Raw genomic sequence first — 16133 nt, 5'->3', positions numbered from 1 at the left:
CTTTTTTTTATATTGGTGGCATAGGTGGGTGATGCCGAACAGCAAGTCTTAGCAGACCAAAACTTTTTGTTCTGTGCTAGAGCAGATGGTAGGATGAAACAGGTATTTCCTGCACTCTCTACAGCAGATAAAATTGTTTTGTTGGCACTGTGTGAGGTCTCGCCTGTTGTCCACTCTATTGTAAAAGTAGTTCAAACTGATGCTAAAGTTTTTCTGAAGATTGAAAAGCAGCTGTATTCTAAGTCTTGGAATCTCACTGCTGGAGAGGAGTAAGAGGAATGGAAGATATGGTTGCGAGTCCTAAGTTTGAAGAGAGTAAAGGCTTTATAGGTAAAGAATGTACTTAATATTACTGCAAAGGCTTTGATTTTAAGCAGTGACTCCACAGGGGGAAGGGTATGAGCCTTCAGTCCAGTGAGGAGGTGTAAACTGCAAGTTGAGAAGAAGGTTGTTCAGTGCTGCTTTAGTGTTGCCTAATCTGAGGCAGTTTGACTTCACCTCATTAGGGCAAGTATGAAGGCTGAAACCTGCTAACAGCTTCAATCCTGTCCCTCAGGGCTCCTGCGGTGTGTTGGGCGGAGGGAGAAACTAGTGACACAGAGCCATTTGAGCCAAATCATGCTGTCATGCAATACCATGCATGTTACTGAGCACAATTGAGATGGAAATCTGTAATTTATATGCCTTGTCCATAGGCAGTTTTTACTTAAAACATGTGTTTGCTTCTATAGTTATCAATAAAAAAGAAAACGGTCATTAATGAGCTGTAGTATTTCTGGCTAATACACCAGAACTGAGGCCAAATGATAGTCATATCTTCCTAGAAAACCTCTGAAATCTGGCTTCTTTCACAGAGATTTCCTGCAACCCCTCTACCTAGCTGAGCTAATATGTTTCCCTCCTCTAAGAAGGGTGTGGTGGGTTTTGGTCCCATAATCACATTATACCATCAGAAAAACTTTTTCTGAAGATAACTTTTCAAGCATACACTAATGCTGGTCTTAGAATAACTTGCATTGTTCAGCATATGCACCTGTGTGGTCATTAGGGAGTTGTCTGGCTGCGTATGATTTTGCACATCTGTCAGCTAAGTAAGAGGTCCATATTTTGAGTCTAGCTTTGGAAAGTTATGTGAATTTGTGACACTCCCTGGTGGGCTTCTGATGTGTATATGGCTGGATGTTATCCAGTGAATTGACAAGATTCATGCCTTGTGTAGTAAAACAGTGTCTTTATTAGACAAAAAAAGAGGGGGAGAAGAAAAAGAACAAGACAAAATCAAAGCAACTCTATGCATGAAGGGCAGAAAAAAAAAGGAAATTACTCAAAAGAAATAGTCTCTTAAACTGTCCCATTTCTTGGGGAAGTAGGAAAGGCAGATTGTTTTGAAAACACCATTTCTGGATATAAATGTAATGTGAAGTGATACGGTTTTGTGGCATGCACATTCTCCATCTGTTTGGCTGTGGTTTGACATCTAGGTTATGCCATGCCACAAGCTAACAGTGATGTAAGTAATTTACTGCCGCGTATCATGCAGTGCGTTTCTCTACAAGCATCAACTAATAGTAACAGTCACAGAGTGTTTGTGGCACGTATGTCACAGACCAAAGAATATTGCATCCTTTGCTGCATATGTCATAGCTTAGAACTCCCTTGAATAAAACAACATTGAGGCAACCAAATTCATGGGGGTTATTCTAACAATCTGATATGGAAGACAATTAAAATGTTGCAGGTGGTTGTAGCAAAGTTACAGCCAGTTTCTTACATCCAGAGGCAAGTTGTGTAGTTCTGTTTTAAGTAGTTTTTCCATACATTTGGTCCATATTTGTAATACAAATTAGCCTGATTGGTATTACCTCAGTAAATGCTGACCATATGGTTGTTAATGAAGGTCTACAAGACTTCTATGTAGGTTGGTAGTTACAAATACATGCATAACGGAAGGGCTTTATCTGCTGGAAGACCTGCTGCTTTCATAGTGCAGCAAACTCCACCAAATTTGTGGCATGGGTATTTTTATGTATTTATTCAGTCATTCTTTCAGAGAGTAGCAGCTGGCCTTGGACAGTTTTGGCAGTGTTGGCAAACAAATTGCTTTTTGTATGTCTTAGAAGTGTTAATGATGGTATAAAAAACTATAAACATGAGCAAAAGGAATTTTAAAATTCCTTATTATCAGTTGAGTTCCTTGACTTGTTCAGGGAGTGTGTACCATGTCATTGGTGAGATATCCTTCATCGGAGCTGAACTGTTAACTGTAGCATGGTCAAAAGTGGTACAGATGTATGATTAGCCCCAAGCTGTTGTGTATGGTGTTTGGCACCTTTCCAGAGCAGGGGGAGCCTCCTGGGCCTACTGTCAAGATTATGCAGGTGTATCGTAAGTAAAGCAGACCTGGCTTTTCTGTGGGATAACGTTCATCAAAAAGGTGAACTCGACATAAGCTAAACAGTAAAAGTGTAGTGGAGTTGGAAATGCTTCCTACAGCAATTTAAGACATATTTAAAATACATAATCCAGAAAGGAAAATATTTCATGGATATTGGCTCAGTTGAAATTTGAACTTCAAGGATTCCTTCTGGAAGGTGCTGAGTTCTCTGGCTGTGATCCAGTGATGGGCTTTGACATGCATTTAAATTCAAACCTGAGATGTCAATATGCTTAAAATTATGCAAGTGCTTAAGGGCCTTGCTGGATTTTGGCCCAAGCTTTCAGAGTCAGTTAGGATCTGAGAGGTGCACTCAACATTTAGCATATCACCTCGTTATTGTTATTGAAAAGAAATCACAGGTACCAGAAGATGAAGGTGCAAATAAAGCAAACTTTGTTCTGCTGGTTAAAAACTGGATGCCATCTTTATGCCATTCGACTTATAATGCTGAAAATCTTGAGTGAGTTACAGATTCTGCGATTCCTTTTAGAGTGGCTGAAGAGATTGAGAGCAGAGACTTAGATTTTGTTCCCCTGAGGATGAATCAGAACATCAACAGCTCTTTTTATTGTCTGTAAAAGAGCCTAGGGGATTTAGCTGGCTGTATGAGATGCCCACGTTTGGGTCATGTGAAAACATCCTTATGTCATGCACTTTATTAAAGTCCAGAGGAAAAACTGATGTTAGAAGCTCAGAGAGATCAGACATTCGTATCAGATTTGGTAGAACTCTGTCCTGCAAACTTGTGCATAAAAAGCTGTCTTGACTCTTTGAATCTGTTTCTCTTTGGACATTGGGATGATTATACTTGAAGTGAGTGACTTCTATATAATATAAAATTGTACATTTTTGTTATCCTAGCATTGCAAAAATGCAATGAAGTGCGCTTTTTTCTTTTTCTGTCTGGATCCATTTAGAGGAACACAGTGGAAGCTTAGAATGTGTTACAGCCCTGTTTGTTTATTTGAATACTTGTGACAACATCAGGGGCTCAATCCTGCTGCATTTTGGAGTTTTGCCACTCGCTTCACATAGGAGCAGAATTGGGCCTGATATAGTTCAAATATTAAAAAAGTACCACGTGTGTTTTGTTTTTTTCTGGACTCAGAATATGAGCAAGTGATTGCTTTTTCTTCAAACAGAGTCGTTTCTGTACTGCTCTCTTCATGGCAGGAATTTTTGCATAATTTTTAATTATATTTGGCCATTATTAAAAGTTCCCAGAATTAATGCCATATGTAAAAATATCTTTCCCAGAGCCTCTCTATGAAAGTGCAGCCGCTGAAAGTGGTCAAGAGTAGTGTAGTGCTGTGTATATTTTTTTCTTTCTAAATATTACAACGGGTAGAATGTTTTCACAAAGAGGACACTGCACCCCTTAGTGTGCCCCGTCTCTGGTATTTAGTCTAAATGGAAAGTAAATAACAAAGTGTAGATAGCAGTAAAAGTATGTTCCCAAAGCCTTATGTTGCATTTAAAGTAGTATTGCAGCATATGGTAGCTGGCAAACATTTGAATAAACTTGATTTCTGTAGCTGTCTTCCAAGAAACACATCTGTTGACATAGACATGTAGTTTCTGCAGCCCTGTAACATGAATGCATGTACAGTGTTATAGCAGCAAACTACAGGACGGCTAAGCTTGAAGGCCTGCAGTAAGGACTCTTGCACACCATTTTCCCCCTGAAAAATTAGGAAAAATGGCTTCAGGCTGAAGATAAATATATTCAGATACAGAGTGATTTTTTTACTGTCTTTAAAATAATTTTAATACGTGTTTCCACCCTTTATGTCTTTCAGTTCTAAAACAAAAATTCTGTATTAGTGTGTTGGGTTATCATTTCTATATAAGAGGTTGAAATAAACGGATGAGGAGTTTTCAAGTTTTAAAATTGAGGTGCAGCCTCAGTGTGCATCTTAATGGTGGAGAAGTCAGCCTCTGCAGAGTAACTATGTGTGATTTAAGATGGTTTATAATACTTGGTAATATAATCAATAAATCTCTGGATCAAAACTCAGTACTAAACTCAGTTTGTTATTTAATGCCAGAAAGCATTTTTATGATCTTGTGTCTCTGAAGGCTTTTATCCATTGTTCTGCTCCTTGCAAATACACCCTATAACCAGTCCTGTGTCGCTTGCTCTATGCTTTGTGCATCTCAAACTATCACATAGCAAGTTTTAAAATGTTTTTTCAGATATATGCTTAAAGCTTAATCAAGATCCGTACATGATTCAGTACATATGGGCTTAGGTCTCTTGTGAGATGCGAGGGCTCCAACTTTTGTTCATGAAGCTGAACATTTACATTTTGTTCCAAATTGAGTTTTGATTTCAGTCAAACAAATCCAAATCCAAAGTTTTCATTCAACTATTTGGCAACCCTTTCTGTATTTCCATGCCTTCTTGATTGGCTGCTAAGGGCACTGACCTTTAGATGTGCAGTAAGGTATTATTTGGACTTTGTTTCGTTTTGATTTGACTTTAGTTGTAGCATATGAAGTGATGCATACAAATTTAATCACAAATTGAACAGTCCATATTTTGGTATCAATTATAGTACAAACATTTGAATGAAATAACTGCGTTGTTGTAATCTGTAAGAGTTGATTCTTGCATGTAGGACATTGAAGGGTCTTATGGAAGAATCACTGAGATCATTCTCCAGGTACTGCAGACAGCTTTGCTCTTGAATCTGATGCCTGCCTCCAGGTGAGCTGGCGCAGCACGTGATAGCTCTGCAAGAAATTCGGTTCTGCTTTCATTTCAGATGGGGGCTGAACCTTGCGCTGGCTTTGCTCATGTGTGGTACTTGCAATCTGCCTTGTAGTGTCTTAACAAGTGAAGAGCAGAGGCCTGTGCTTTCATCAAGAGGTTTTGTTGGAGTTATATACACAAAGAGATGTCTACGTTTGTTTGGTTATGGGACGATACGTTAATACAGATATGACTTTTATATACACAGTGCAGGCAGTTGAAAGATATAACTTCCCTGAATGGCCTGCACTGCCAGATCTGTGCTCTGTGGAGCTCCAGGGATAACTGGGAAGAATGTTTCATGTGTTGGATCATGAAAGTCAGATTTTTTTTGTGTGTGTGCAGAAAGATTGAGTCAGCTTTTCTTGATTTTAGCTGTCATTGCAGCATGGTGTTGCATTTGAGGCCTTCAGAATGAGCATCTTCAAGCCATCCTTGCTCTCTTAGTACCATTTTTATATCCCCGTTTGTCTAATTTCAGCTATCTGCCAGTTTCTGGGTCACTACAAAACTTGTAGAACATAAAATAGCTGAGCAAAACTAATTTCTCATGGACCTTCCCATAGAAAAGGTACTTTCAAAATGGTGACTTTGAGAGTTGAATAGAATATAGGGAATGAGTAAATGCAGCTGAGAACTTGTCTAACAGTGCCCACTTTGCCACTTACGGATAAAAATGTTGCTGCTTCTCTGGGCTGCAATATAAGAAAGCAAAGCTACCTGAAATCCCTTCATTTGTTACAGTGAAAACAAATATTTTTCCCTGTGAATCACCCTGGAATTTTATATGAATATTTTCCATTCATACCTATTTTTCTTATTGAGCTGTTAAGCTGAAAAATTTTGTTACAGTTGCAACAGAAAAAAGTAACATAGTATGTGTGATACTTCAATCAAGTTTGTGTTACGGATTTCATTTTTTCTTTGTGTGTTTGTTTTTCAAAGTGATTCAAACTTTCAAAGTTCTTTTCAGTTCTAACAAAGAAAAGAGAACCTCTTTTAAAACATAGTAGATCATACCTAATACAAGGATAAACTGACAAGAGTATTTCCAAGTAAAACAATTCTTTTATGTAGGTCAGCTGCAAAATGCTAATGAAAATGCATCTTAAGCAGAGGTGCTCCAAATCGTCAATGCCACTGTTTTGTTACATGTAAGTTTCCTTGCAACATACTTGTAACACAGTTGATGAAATTTCTGTAAAAATCAAAGCTTTTCTAAAGTAAGCTGTTACATGTAGAAAGGTATCTCATATCCTACTGACATAAAAGTTACAAAAAGTTACAGGAATAACTGCCTAAGAGCAGCTGTAAGGACAGTCACATTCACACTTCCAATTGGCCTTGAGAAGTACACAAATAATGACTGAGTGGGTTTTATATATTATTTTTTTCTCAGTGACAGCTTGTACGGTTTGGCACTCTAAAGAAATGCTGTAAGAAAAGAGGCCTAAATAAGGTCTGAAAAGAAAGGAGCCTTAAGAGAAAGATCACTCTCCAAATTCTCCTCTGCTTTAAAGCAGAGCCTAGCTTTGCACTCCTTATCCAGAAAAAAACTCCTTTTAAAAAAAGGTAGAATTGCCTTACGTAAAGAAACCAAAATTCAATATTTCTTTTTGTAGAAAGATGTGTAAAGGCTAGGGACAAGAAATTTTAAAAAAAGCATGAAAGTTAGTAAAAGTGCCTGTGTGTGTATGCACATCTGTATACATATATATACACATACAGTTTTATATTTTAAGAACAGAAATATGAAATCTTATAAGCACCTGATTTTTTTTATTGTGATCTTATACACTTATAATTTATCTATTGTGGGTATTACCCAGGCTAAACCAGCACAGGTAGCTTAATGTAACTGCACTCTGCCATGCTATAATCTAAATTTCTTTTTCTGGTGGTGTAATATGGATAACAGGTCTCATTTGGAAAGGGTGGCCTCTGTTTTCCTTGATCCTGAATGTTTAACTTAGCATGAAATTCTGTTTTTTAAAAGACACTTAACTCAAGTAAGCCTGGCTTACTAAATGATCTTGGTCATGTTTTATAATGGCCCTGTCCTCATAATTTGTGGTTTTTTGCCAAGTTTACCCAGTGATTGTCAGGAGTTTCAGTACTGTCCCCATTTCCTCCTTACTTTTGGGTCTGCTGTGACCCTCTAATGATTCTTCTTCCAACACAGAGGTGCTGACTGGCAGAGGGAAACAGGAACTTAGCAGAAAACCTGTATGTTCACAGTTCTTGTCATCTTGGGGAAGTAGTGGCTGATTCTTTCATCCTTCACCACTACTCACAGCATGGGACAAAGCCCCTGCTCTGCTGTGCTGGTGCAGGAGAAGGCTCCTTGCTGGCGTTGCAGCAGTGTTTATAAAGTCAGTGGTATTTCATTAAACTTAGCATCTTCTTTCTTGTTTCTGTATGCCCAGCAATCTCTTAGTGCTCTTTAGTCTCAAGATTAAGTCCTTTTACATTGTTCCCAATGCTTACAATGGCTCCATTGAATCTATTGATAGATGAGTTTTCAGCAAGGCTGGGGAAATCAGTTTACCTATGGCAAAACCAGCCAGCATAGTTAAATGCACATCTACTATTTAATAGAGTGATGGCTGCTAATCAAAGAATATATTTACTTTTTTTTTTTTTTAAATAGAGCCATAAGAATTACAAGGGACAGAGGATAATTTCTAACAGTATTTTAGCTTACAGAATTGCTTTAGGTGGAAGGGACCTCTTGAGATCATCTTGTCCAACCCCTTTGCTCAAGCAGTATCAGCTACAGCAGGTTGCCCAGGACCTTCTGGAAAATGTGTTAAAATATATGTTAATCCATGAATTTTAACACCTCCAACTGTATGATTCAAAACTGCTGGCTGTTTAAGGAAGATCCAGTGCTAACATTGTCAAAGCATTCGTAATCCTCGATGTTCTGCATTTTTTCTTATTTGTGTACTCTACCATCTAGAGGGTGTTTGAGTGGCAGTGATTGAGTGCTGTGAAATGAAAGCACATGTTATGCTGATAATTTCTAGTGTACTTGCCTAATAAAACCTGAAAAATGGAAGAGTTAATTTAAAAATATAAAATAAGCTGACAAAATTACAGTGGTTCATGGGATGTGGTAGGGAATGGTTTTAACTCCTAGTAACACTAGTAACTACAGACACGCTGTCGGGGGAGTTTTCCTGCTTGCACTTGACACTGACTGTATTCACCTGCTTATCACTTAAAACAAAAAGATGGGAAGAACCACTAGGTATTTAACTGATACTTTCACCTGATTTAGGAGGAAACTGAGTCATTCAGTGATGGGAGATTTTAGGATCTCAAAAGCTCCTATGCCTGCTTAAGTTTCTGAGAACTATAGCAAGAAATGAAGCAGTAAAAAGTGGAAAGAGCATGCTGTGCACTTTCTTCAAAGTGCAATTAAGATGGATCTTAGTGAGACACCTTGAACTACTTTTTCAAGGGCCATTGGACTAGTCTCTGTGCTGGAATAATATGTCCAGACATCTTAGTTCAGTTGAGCAGTACAGTGACAGAATACTACTAGAGTTTGAAATGTTTATAAGAGGTAATAGTAAAACCAGCGAGCAATGAATTATAATTGTCCTGCTGGGATATGATGAAAGCCTTTATGAGAATCTCCATGTCCCAGTGGGACAGTATGGGTGGTAACTTGGAGAGATTTGTAAAATGGTAGTATGACAGCTTTACGGTCAGATTAATACAGCCTTCAAAAGAAACCACAGGGTCAAAAATGACTTCCAGACTGCAGGCTTTAAAGGCAGAAAGATCTACCATTGAAATGGGCAGTTAAAAAAGAGGTAAGTGATACATAGCTGTGAAAAGAGACTCAATGTTAGATTACTTGGGCTCCAATAACCTTTAAGATAAGATATAATTTAATGATGCAGATACTATGTCTGGAATTGAATTGTACCTCACAGTGTGAATTATTTCAGTTAGTTGATCCTTGAGGTGAAGAGTAAAGGAGTAATAAGAGGACAATTTGAGGGACTCAAATAAGGAGAGGGTAATATTTTAGTACACTGGAATTGGGTAGACATTTAGCGGCTCATAAAGAAAAAGCAAGAGAAGCAGGTGAGGGGGAAAGATAGGCAAGAAGAGGGCAGAGGACATCCAGCCAAATAGTTTTCACGCATCTCAGGAAGAGAGCACTGAAGGCAGGTTGAGAAGTTTAGACCACTGCTTGGGCAGGGGAAACCCAGCGGAGATGTGCATTCCATTCATCTGAATGGCTCTTCTAGTAAAAACATTGCTAGACACAAGCACGGTCCAGGAATGGCAAATGATGAATGACTTAGCAAGCTATCTTGCTGGGTATTTAATCTGTGTGGTTATCTAAATAATTTGAAATGCTTCTCTTGGCCTGAGCCAGGCTGGGCAAAATGAAGTGCCATGCATTAAACCTTGTGCTATTTCAGCTCTCAGGTCCCAGCAGGAACCCAACAAGATATCGCTCCATGAAAGGTGATACTATATTAAACTAACAGTACAAGTTGTATCAAACTCGGTTCCAAATTCAATACAAAAAGTTGTGTTTTTAAAAGGCATTTTAAATCTAGCACTAGCACTTCAGTCACTTGCTGATGTCAGTACCAAAAAAATGCTTTGTACAGCTGCTGACTGCAAGGAAGATGAGAGGTTAAATTGGGTTAGCGGAAATGAAAGACGTGCAGTGGAAGAAGCATTGGTATCAGACTGTTTATGGAATTTGTCATTAAATAACAGAAGTGTTTAAATTGGAGGGCCAATTTAAAGCATTCCTTTTTATATTTTTTTCCCCATTTATGTGAAATTGAAATTATTTACAAAGGTGTACAAGGAAATATTAATTTTTTGCCCTCTTTAAAAACAAAAAAGTAAAGATGATGGTAAATCCATCTTAATCTCTTACTGCTCAAGCCTTCTTGAGGTAGGGCCTGAGCCACCAATGTGTATTAGAATAATTCTGCTATTCTTACTACAGTTGATTACAGTGCTCTGTTATAAAGGGTGGAGGCACTTGGTTGTTCTCCAAAGAAAGTGAGTAATAATTGACCTAATGTACAGAGCACATGAATAACATATTCTTTTGGTAAGAAATTTATGTTTTACAGGGTGTGCTAGAGTTCACATCCCTTTTTCACATCTTCCAAAAGATTTTAAAATACTCAGCTGCTCTATTAAATTTCTAATTCAACAAATACTCAAATAGAAAGTATGCATTAGATAAAGCTTTTGAGTTGAATCCAAACATTGAAAAATCTTTTAATCTGCCTTGAAAACAGCTGTTTAGAATTTTGAATAGAAATAACAACTTCCTTCAGCCTATGGTGTTGGTGTCCGCTTCAGTCTCAAGCTGGGAGGAATTTCTCTTTGTTACTCTGATGCAGTCTTGCTGCTGTTGCAATGATTTGACTATCTCCAAAACATACCAGGAGTGGTGTCTTGGTCCTGTTTGAAATAAATGGTAACGTTTCCTTTGAATTCAACATAATGGAGGAGAGATTTACTTAAAAGACTTATGATAGTTTTGACACTTAAATTGTAGTTGTCTAGAGTGTAGCTACAGGAGCTCTTATTGACATCTCCCACTACTAAGAGACTGCCACTGTTCTTCATTCTTGATAAGAGAATTGTGTTTTTTTAGTGTCTGAAATAATTTAAACAATTTAGATGGGCTTTGCGTATATGCACATGCAACTTCTATTCCTTGTTCATAAATACTTGGGTAGTCTCATAAAATGTTATGTAGTGACTCTGCATTAAATACCACAAATGAAATTTCTAGGCAACTGCCCATTGCATCCAAGGAAATACCAGAAGAGTTCAAGATGGCTAACATAACAATGAACATGCAAAGCAGTAATGATTTGCAACTTATTGTAAACTATTGCCAAAACCCTGAAGAGAACAGTTTACGTTTATTCTACAACTTTTCGTTTTGCTGTGTCCAGAGGATAGATTATACATGCATTTCACACACGAGTGCATGCGTATTGGTTGTGTATTCAAACATTTGGGTAATATTTTAACCTCAGAGGAAGAAGTCTTACACTGGTCAGAGAAGAGAAGCCTGGGTAATACTTCTCAGTAACTATGGAAGTGATCCAAAACCTACTCATGTCAAAGAAAGGGACACCTTGAGACAAGGGACAACAGCTTGAGAAAAGGTTTTGAGAAAGCAATTACCTCTGTGCTGTGTTACCACACAATACTATTAATCAGTATTTTTGGATAAAAATAAGTGCTCAAAGGCATAAGCCACAAATACGAATGTGTTTCAGCAAAGGAAACTGTTACCTGTGGCTGTAGGGTATGGAAAATACCATTATATGGAATGGTATGTATATATGTATGTAACAGCAATTTGGGATTTCAAGGTGATGAATAAGAAATATTCTAGTAGACTAAATAGCAAACAAAATGCATACAACCTCTTTCAGTTTTATAATGTAGTGTGCTTTTCTGTTTGGGCTTGTGTGCTGCATGTGTGATTTTTTCATGTGATATTTCGAAAGTGTTTCTTGAATGCAGGTGTGTTAAAGTACATTGGGTAACACATAGAGAAGTTTGTATATGTGTCCTCCAAAAGCCTCTGATGAAGTGCAAGTAGCCGTTTTAAATCCAAAGGAGATCTTTGCATTCATTTTAGTTGTATTTAAGTTATGCTTAAATTTGAGCGGATGTGGAAGAGTTTTGGGCCTTCCTTTTTCCATGAGATGTTGTCTTTGTCCTGGTTTTTTGGTTGGTGGTTTGGGGTTTTTTGTTGTTGTTGTTTTGGTTTGATTTGGTTTGGGTGGTTTTTTTGAGTAGTCAGTATTGTGTGTGGTTTGAAATCCTTCAGGTGTTCAGGTGGAGCACGCAGGATGCCAGTGACTCTCTACACCTCTTTCAAAGTTGAAGGAGATTGCAGGCAGCAGGCTTGTTGTCCTGCAGAGCAGCAGCCTGATGCTCACATGAAAAATACACAAGATCACATTTGGGAACAGGGCTTTTAATCAGTTGTTTAAAAGATGCTGATCCAATTTCAAGATCCTAATTTAAATGAAATGGGGGGAGAAAAGACATCAGCATGCTGCCAGGCAAGAGTTCGAATCCAGTGGTTATCTCATTTCAAGTGTGTGGGGTAATTACATTATCCTTATATTTTAGGCTTATTAGTATATTCCCATAAAAAGTTGTTATGCAAGGGCAATTTAACCACTGCAAGCTTATTTTATTTTATAAGACTCAACTATTTGATGCTTTAAAAACATTTTTCTTCTGGGAGAAGTCTTACTTACCTTTTTGATATAGTGCAAAATACCTCTGATAATCAGGAGGAAGTTTTCTGTTCCACTGAAGTGTCTTAAACTATGAGCTTTCCACTGTTTTATGAGAATTTTTTTAAAGCCACCTATAAGTTTTCCCACAGTGCTGGTTTACAAGCAATTGAAACTTTAGACACCACTCAGAACAGTCTGTTGTTCCACTAACATTGCTGGAAGTGATGCACATGTGTATCAGTGACCACCTAGATTCCTAAGTGTACCAGTTCTATTAAAAATTAAAAGAAAATATTTCCTAGATTTGCAAGTACAAGTTTAAATTGGCACTGTAATTGCTAAACTTTGCAGCTTAGACAGATGCCAGAGCTCCCACAGAGGAACTTTAAACTGCATTATGCCTTACTCTATACGGTTACTCCTCTTAACTCTTTGCTGCTCCCCAGCAGTAGATGGGAGCTCCCTCCTGCTTCCCTTCTCTCTCTCCTCTTACCATGTGCAGGAACCCCAAGGTGCTGCCTGTCATGTACCATTCTCTTGTGCTCACTCCCAAGTAGAAGTCAACTTTTATTACCTAAAATAGCCCGTCTCAGTTGTGAATCTGCTTTTGGCTTGAGTGGGCTGGGGGAACTGAATGGGACTACTAGCTTCCTGACAGCTTAATACTTCAGTCAGAGCCCAGTGAAATTAAAACGAAAAAGATACTCAAGGGTTTCAGTGGTGTGGATCAGTGCCTGTATCCAGAAGGGTAAGGTAAGCATTGAGTCATTGCTTACACATGGATTACCTCACTTCCCTTCTTTCTGTGAGTCCTGGTTTCTTGACAGGACCATCTCTTGACCTCAGTACCTGCTTCGTGTGATGCTGAGTTACAGAAGGAAGACTTTTTGGGGAGATAAAATTGAACAGGATGCGCTTAACAGTGTGGTGACTGTGAAATGGAGTTTGTTCTTCTTAGAAATAATTTAAATCTGTATCTTTTACTGCTCAGTTATTTTCCTTTTTTGAAAGATGCATTTTGAGTCTAAAGATTAGAAAACAATTAGGCCTTTCCATGGTTTATTCTGCTCCAATCAATTGTTCAAATTTTTCTTTCAGTGTAAAAAAATATTTCAGAAGACAGCACAAGTATTTACTATCTGTCAGAAATCCATTAGATACAGTTTTAAATTTTTCCTTATTCAATACACTTAATTTTATTTCTTTGAGATGGATAGATAGGAGCTGCCTATTTTAACAGACAAGCAGTGTGTCATCAGGGCTGGATTAGGCCATTCTTCATGTGGTTTGTAACCCTTTTTTTTTTAAATCTCACATCCTCATTTATCACTGGGCCGATGTTTTTTCCTGATTTAGGATTATGATATTGAACTAAACAAATAATATCAGGGTACAGCATTTGTACCTTATCAGCTTGGTAATATCGAAGTAGAAAAAAAATATGGGAATCAACTCTAGAAATGGGAGCAAAACACCTTTTGGGAAAATTGGTGGTCAGTATGTGCAATTTATGTAATCATTGTTTATTCATACTTGGTCACTCAGTGGTAGCTAGTGGATAATTTTTCAGAGTGCATAACCAGGTGGGATACTGTGGTCTTCTGTGTCAGTATCTTGTTCATCAATTGCTGTGACATTCTCTGTCATCTTTTTGCTTCACAGAGCACAAGGTGGGCGCTGCTCATGCCCTTTCCCCTGCCAAGCGCAGTGCTTGCGGCGGGTCACCAGCTCCCGGGTGGAGCCGGTGCTGCTCCTGCTCTACTCCATACACGTATTCCTCTCCTGGATGGCTTTGCCTGGCTGGCTGCTCTCTACTAGCTGGCTCTCTGGACCTCCTTTTTAACTAGTTAGTTGGCCGGCCTGTCCTGGCAAACCTCCCTCTCCTGGTTGGCTGGCGAAGCTCTCGGTCTGGCCGGCCTTTTCCTTCCCTTCCCCTTCCTTTTCTCCCCTTCTCTCACATGGTGTCTGCTGGCTCCCACTGTTTATCTCTCCATGTCTCTGTGCCTCCCACTCATTTGTTAACTTTGCTTTGATCCATCCTGTCTTTGCTGCCTTCCTGTTTTTCTTCCCCCTGCTCTTTTGCTGTTTTGCTTCTTTGTATCCTTGTTTCCTTCACACTTGTTCCCTGAAGGCTTTCTGCTCTGTCTTTCCCCTGCCTACAGGCAGCATGCATCTTTTCCAGAGCTTGCTGTCTCACTTCTGCCTGTTCATCTGATCTAGTAACCACTTTATTTGAAAACAGTTACTAACAGAACACCAGTTAGTTTTATAGGTTGGAGAAACACTTCTGTTTATCGCTTTGTATTTCCTACAGGCTTTTTAGTAAGTTCCTTTATAAATCTAGTCTGTGCTTATGTAAAAATGCCTGCGATAAAGTCCCAACTGAAGCATTGTCATGCTTCTGTGTCATCTTTCCCATAATTATGGATTATCTAGTATCTGTGTATTCTCTGTAACTCAATGTCATCTCCCTTAGGACTCTTAGAAATGTCACAGCTCACTGTTTTAATCCAGACATTGCAATTAAACTATAGTCTCACAAACACTTCATTATTTTAGCATAGAATAAGTACTTTTGGGGGATCACAATGATGGGAAAGGAAGTGCAGGGAAAATTCATGGCAGTTGAAAATTTGCTACTGAAGACTCTATGAGAGAGGGCATAAAATACTGTGGCCATTCTTCTGCCTATTTCCATCTTTGATTCCAGAGTCCTTATTCAGACACAGTTCCTGCTGATACTAATTGAAGTTTTGCCTGAGTTAGGACTAGGGAAACAGATCTCTGTTGTTAAATGCTATAGTGTACCTCATGTCATCTGTGGTTAAAACCCCTGTAAATATCTATACTTTTTGTTCCTGTTTGGGACAAAACCTATTTTCTAAGTGCTTCTTTTGCTCTTTCTCTCCACATGGCCAATGTTTTCATTCTCTCTAATTATGGGGCACTTAGTATTATAAATCACTCTAAATACTGATTGACAAGTCAGTCCCTACTGGTAACTACACAACCTTGTCAACTAGAAGATACTGTCATCCCCCCAAATGTGTTTTCTCCTTTCATGACAGAAATATGAATCCTATGTGAGAGGACACTGTTCCCATGTAGCAGGCCATTCCTTTCAAGACAATATCATCTGTCCTTCGCTAAGATTATAAAAGTTTTTGGATTGCTTTTATGTGTGTGTATCCAGTATAGGTAAGCTCAGTCCCACACTGGGATTTGTACACAGGAAGCAAATCTCTTCAACGACTGGCCTGTAACTGGAATTCAGGTACAGAAAAGTTTTGAGCTCACCATTGTTGAACTGTAATCTCAGGGAGTTGACACAGAGAGAGAGGTGAAGGGCAGGCTTTAAAGGACTGACCTTCTTCCTGCCAGGAACAATTTCCCCTAGGCAGTTTTCATACAGCCATCTTGTTTTGGAGACTGAAAGAATTTATCAGGAGGATTTCCAACCTGACCTAAGTTCCAGAGGACAATCTTCAACCTGTTTAATTTTCAAGTGTAGGTGAAGCCAAAATGTCCTGCTGTATTCTCACTTCCATGAACCATGGCCACGTAAAACCTTGAGAAGCAAAGCCTCTCATTTTCAGTTTGACAGTTCTTTTGTTACAATATGTTCTAAATATACCTTTGAACTCGCAAGTTTACTAAGATTGTCAAGATC

At 38.5% G+C, this 16133-nt stretch overlaps 1 protein-coding gene across 2 annotated transcripts in view; it reads left to right on the top strand.

Annotated features, from left to right (window-relative positions):
• FBN1 (fibrillin 1) overlaps positions 1-16133 on the top strand; it is a 153327-nt gene that overhangs the window by 25537 nt on the left and 111657 nt on the right. The gene's annotated exons all lie outside the window — the stretch shown is intronic.

The sequence above is a fragment of the Calidris pugnax genome, unplaced genomic scaffold (assembly GCF_001431845.1).
Source record: "Calidris pugnax isolate Ruff unplaced genomic scaffold, ASM143184v1 scaffold70, whole genome shotgun sequence".
Classification (NCBI taxonomy): domain Eukaryota; kingdom Metazoa; phylum Chordata; class Aves; order Charadriiformes; family Scolopacidae; genus Calidris; species Calidris pugnax.
This window is presented reverse-complemented; position numbering and strand designations above follow the sequence as displayed.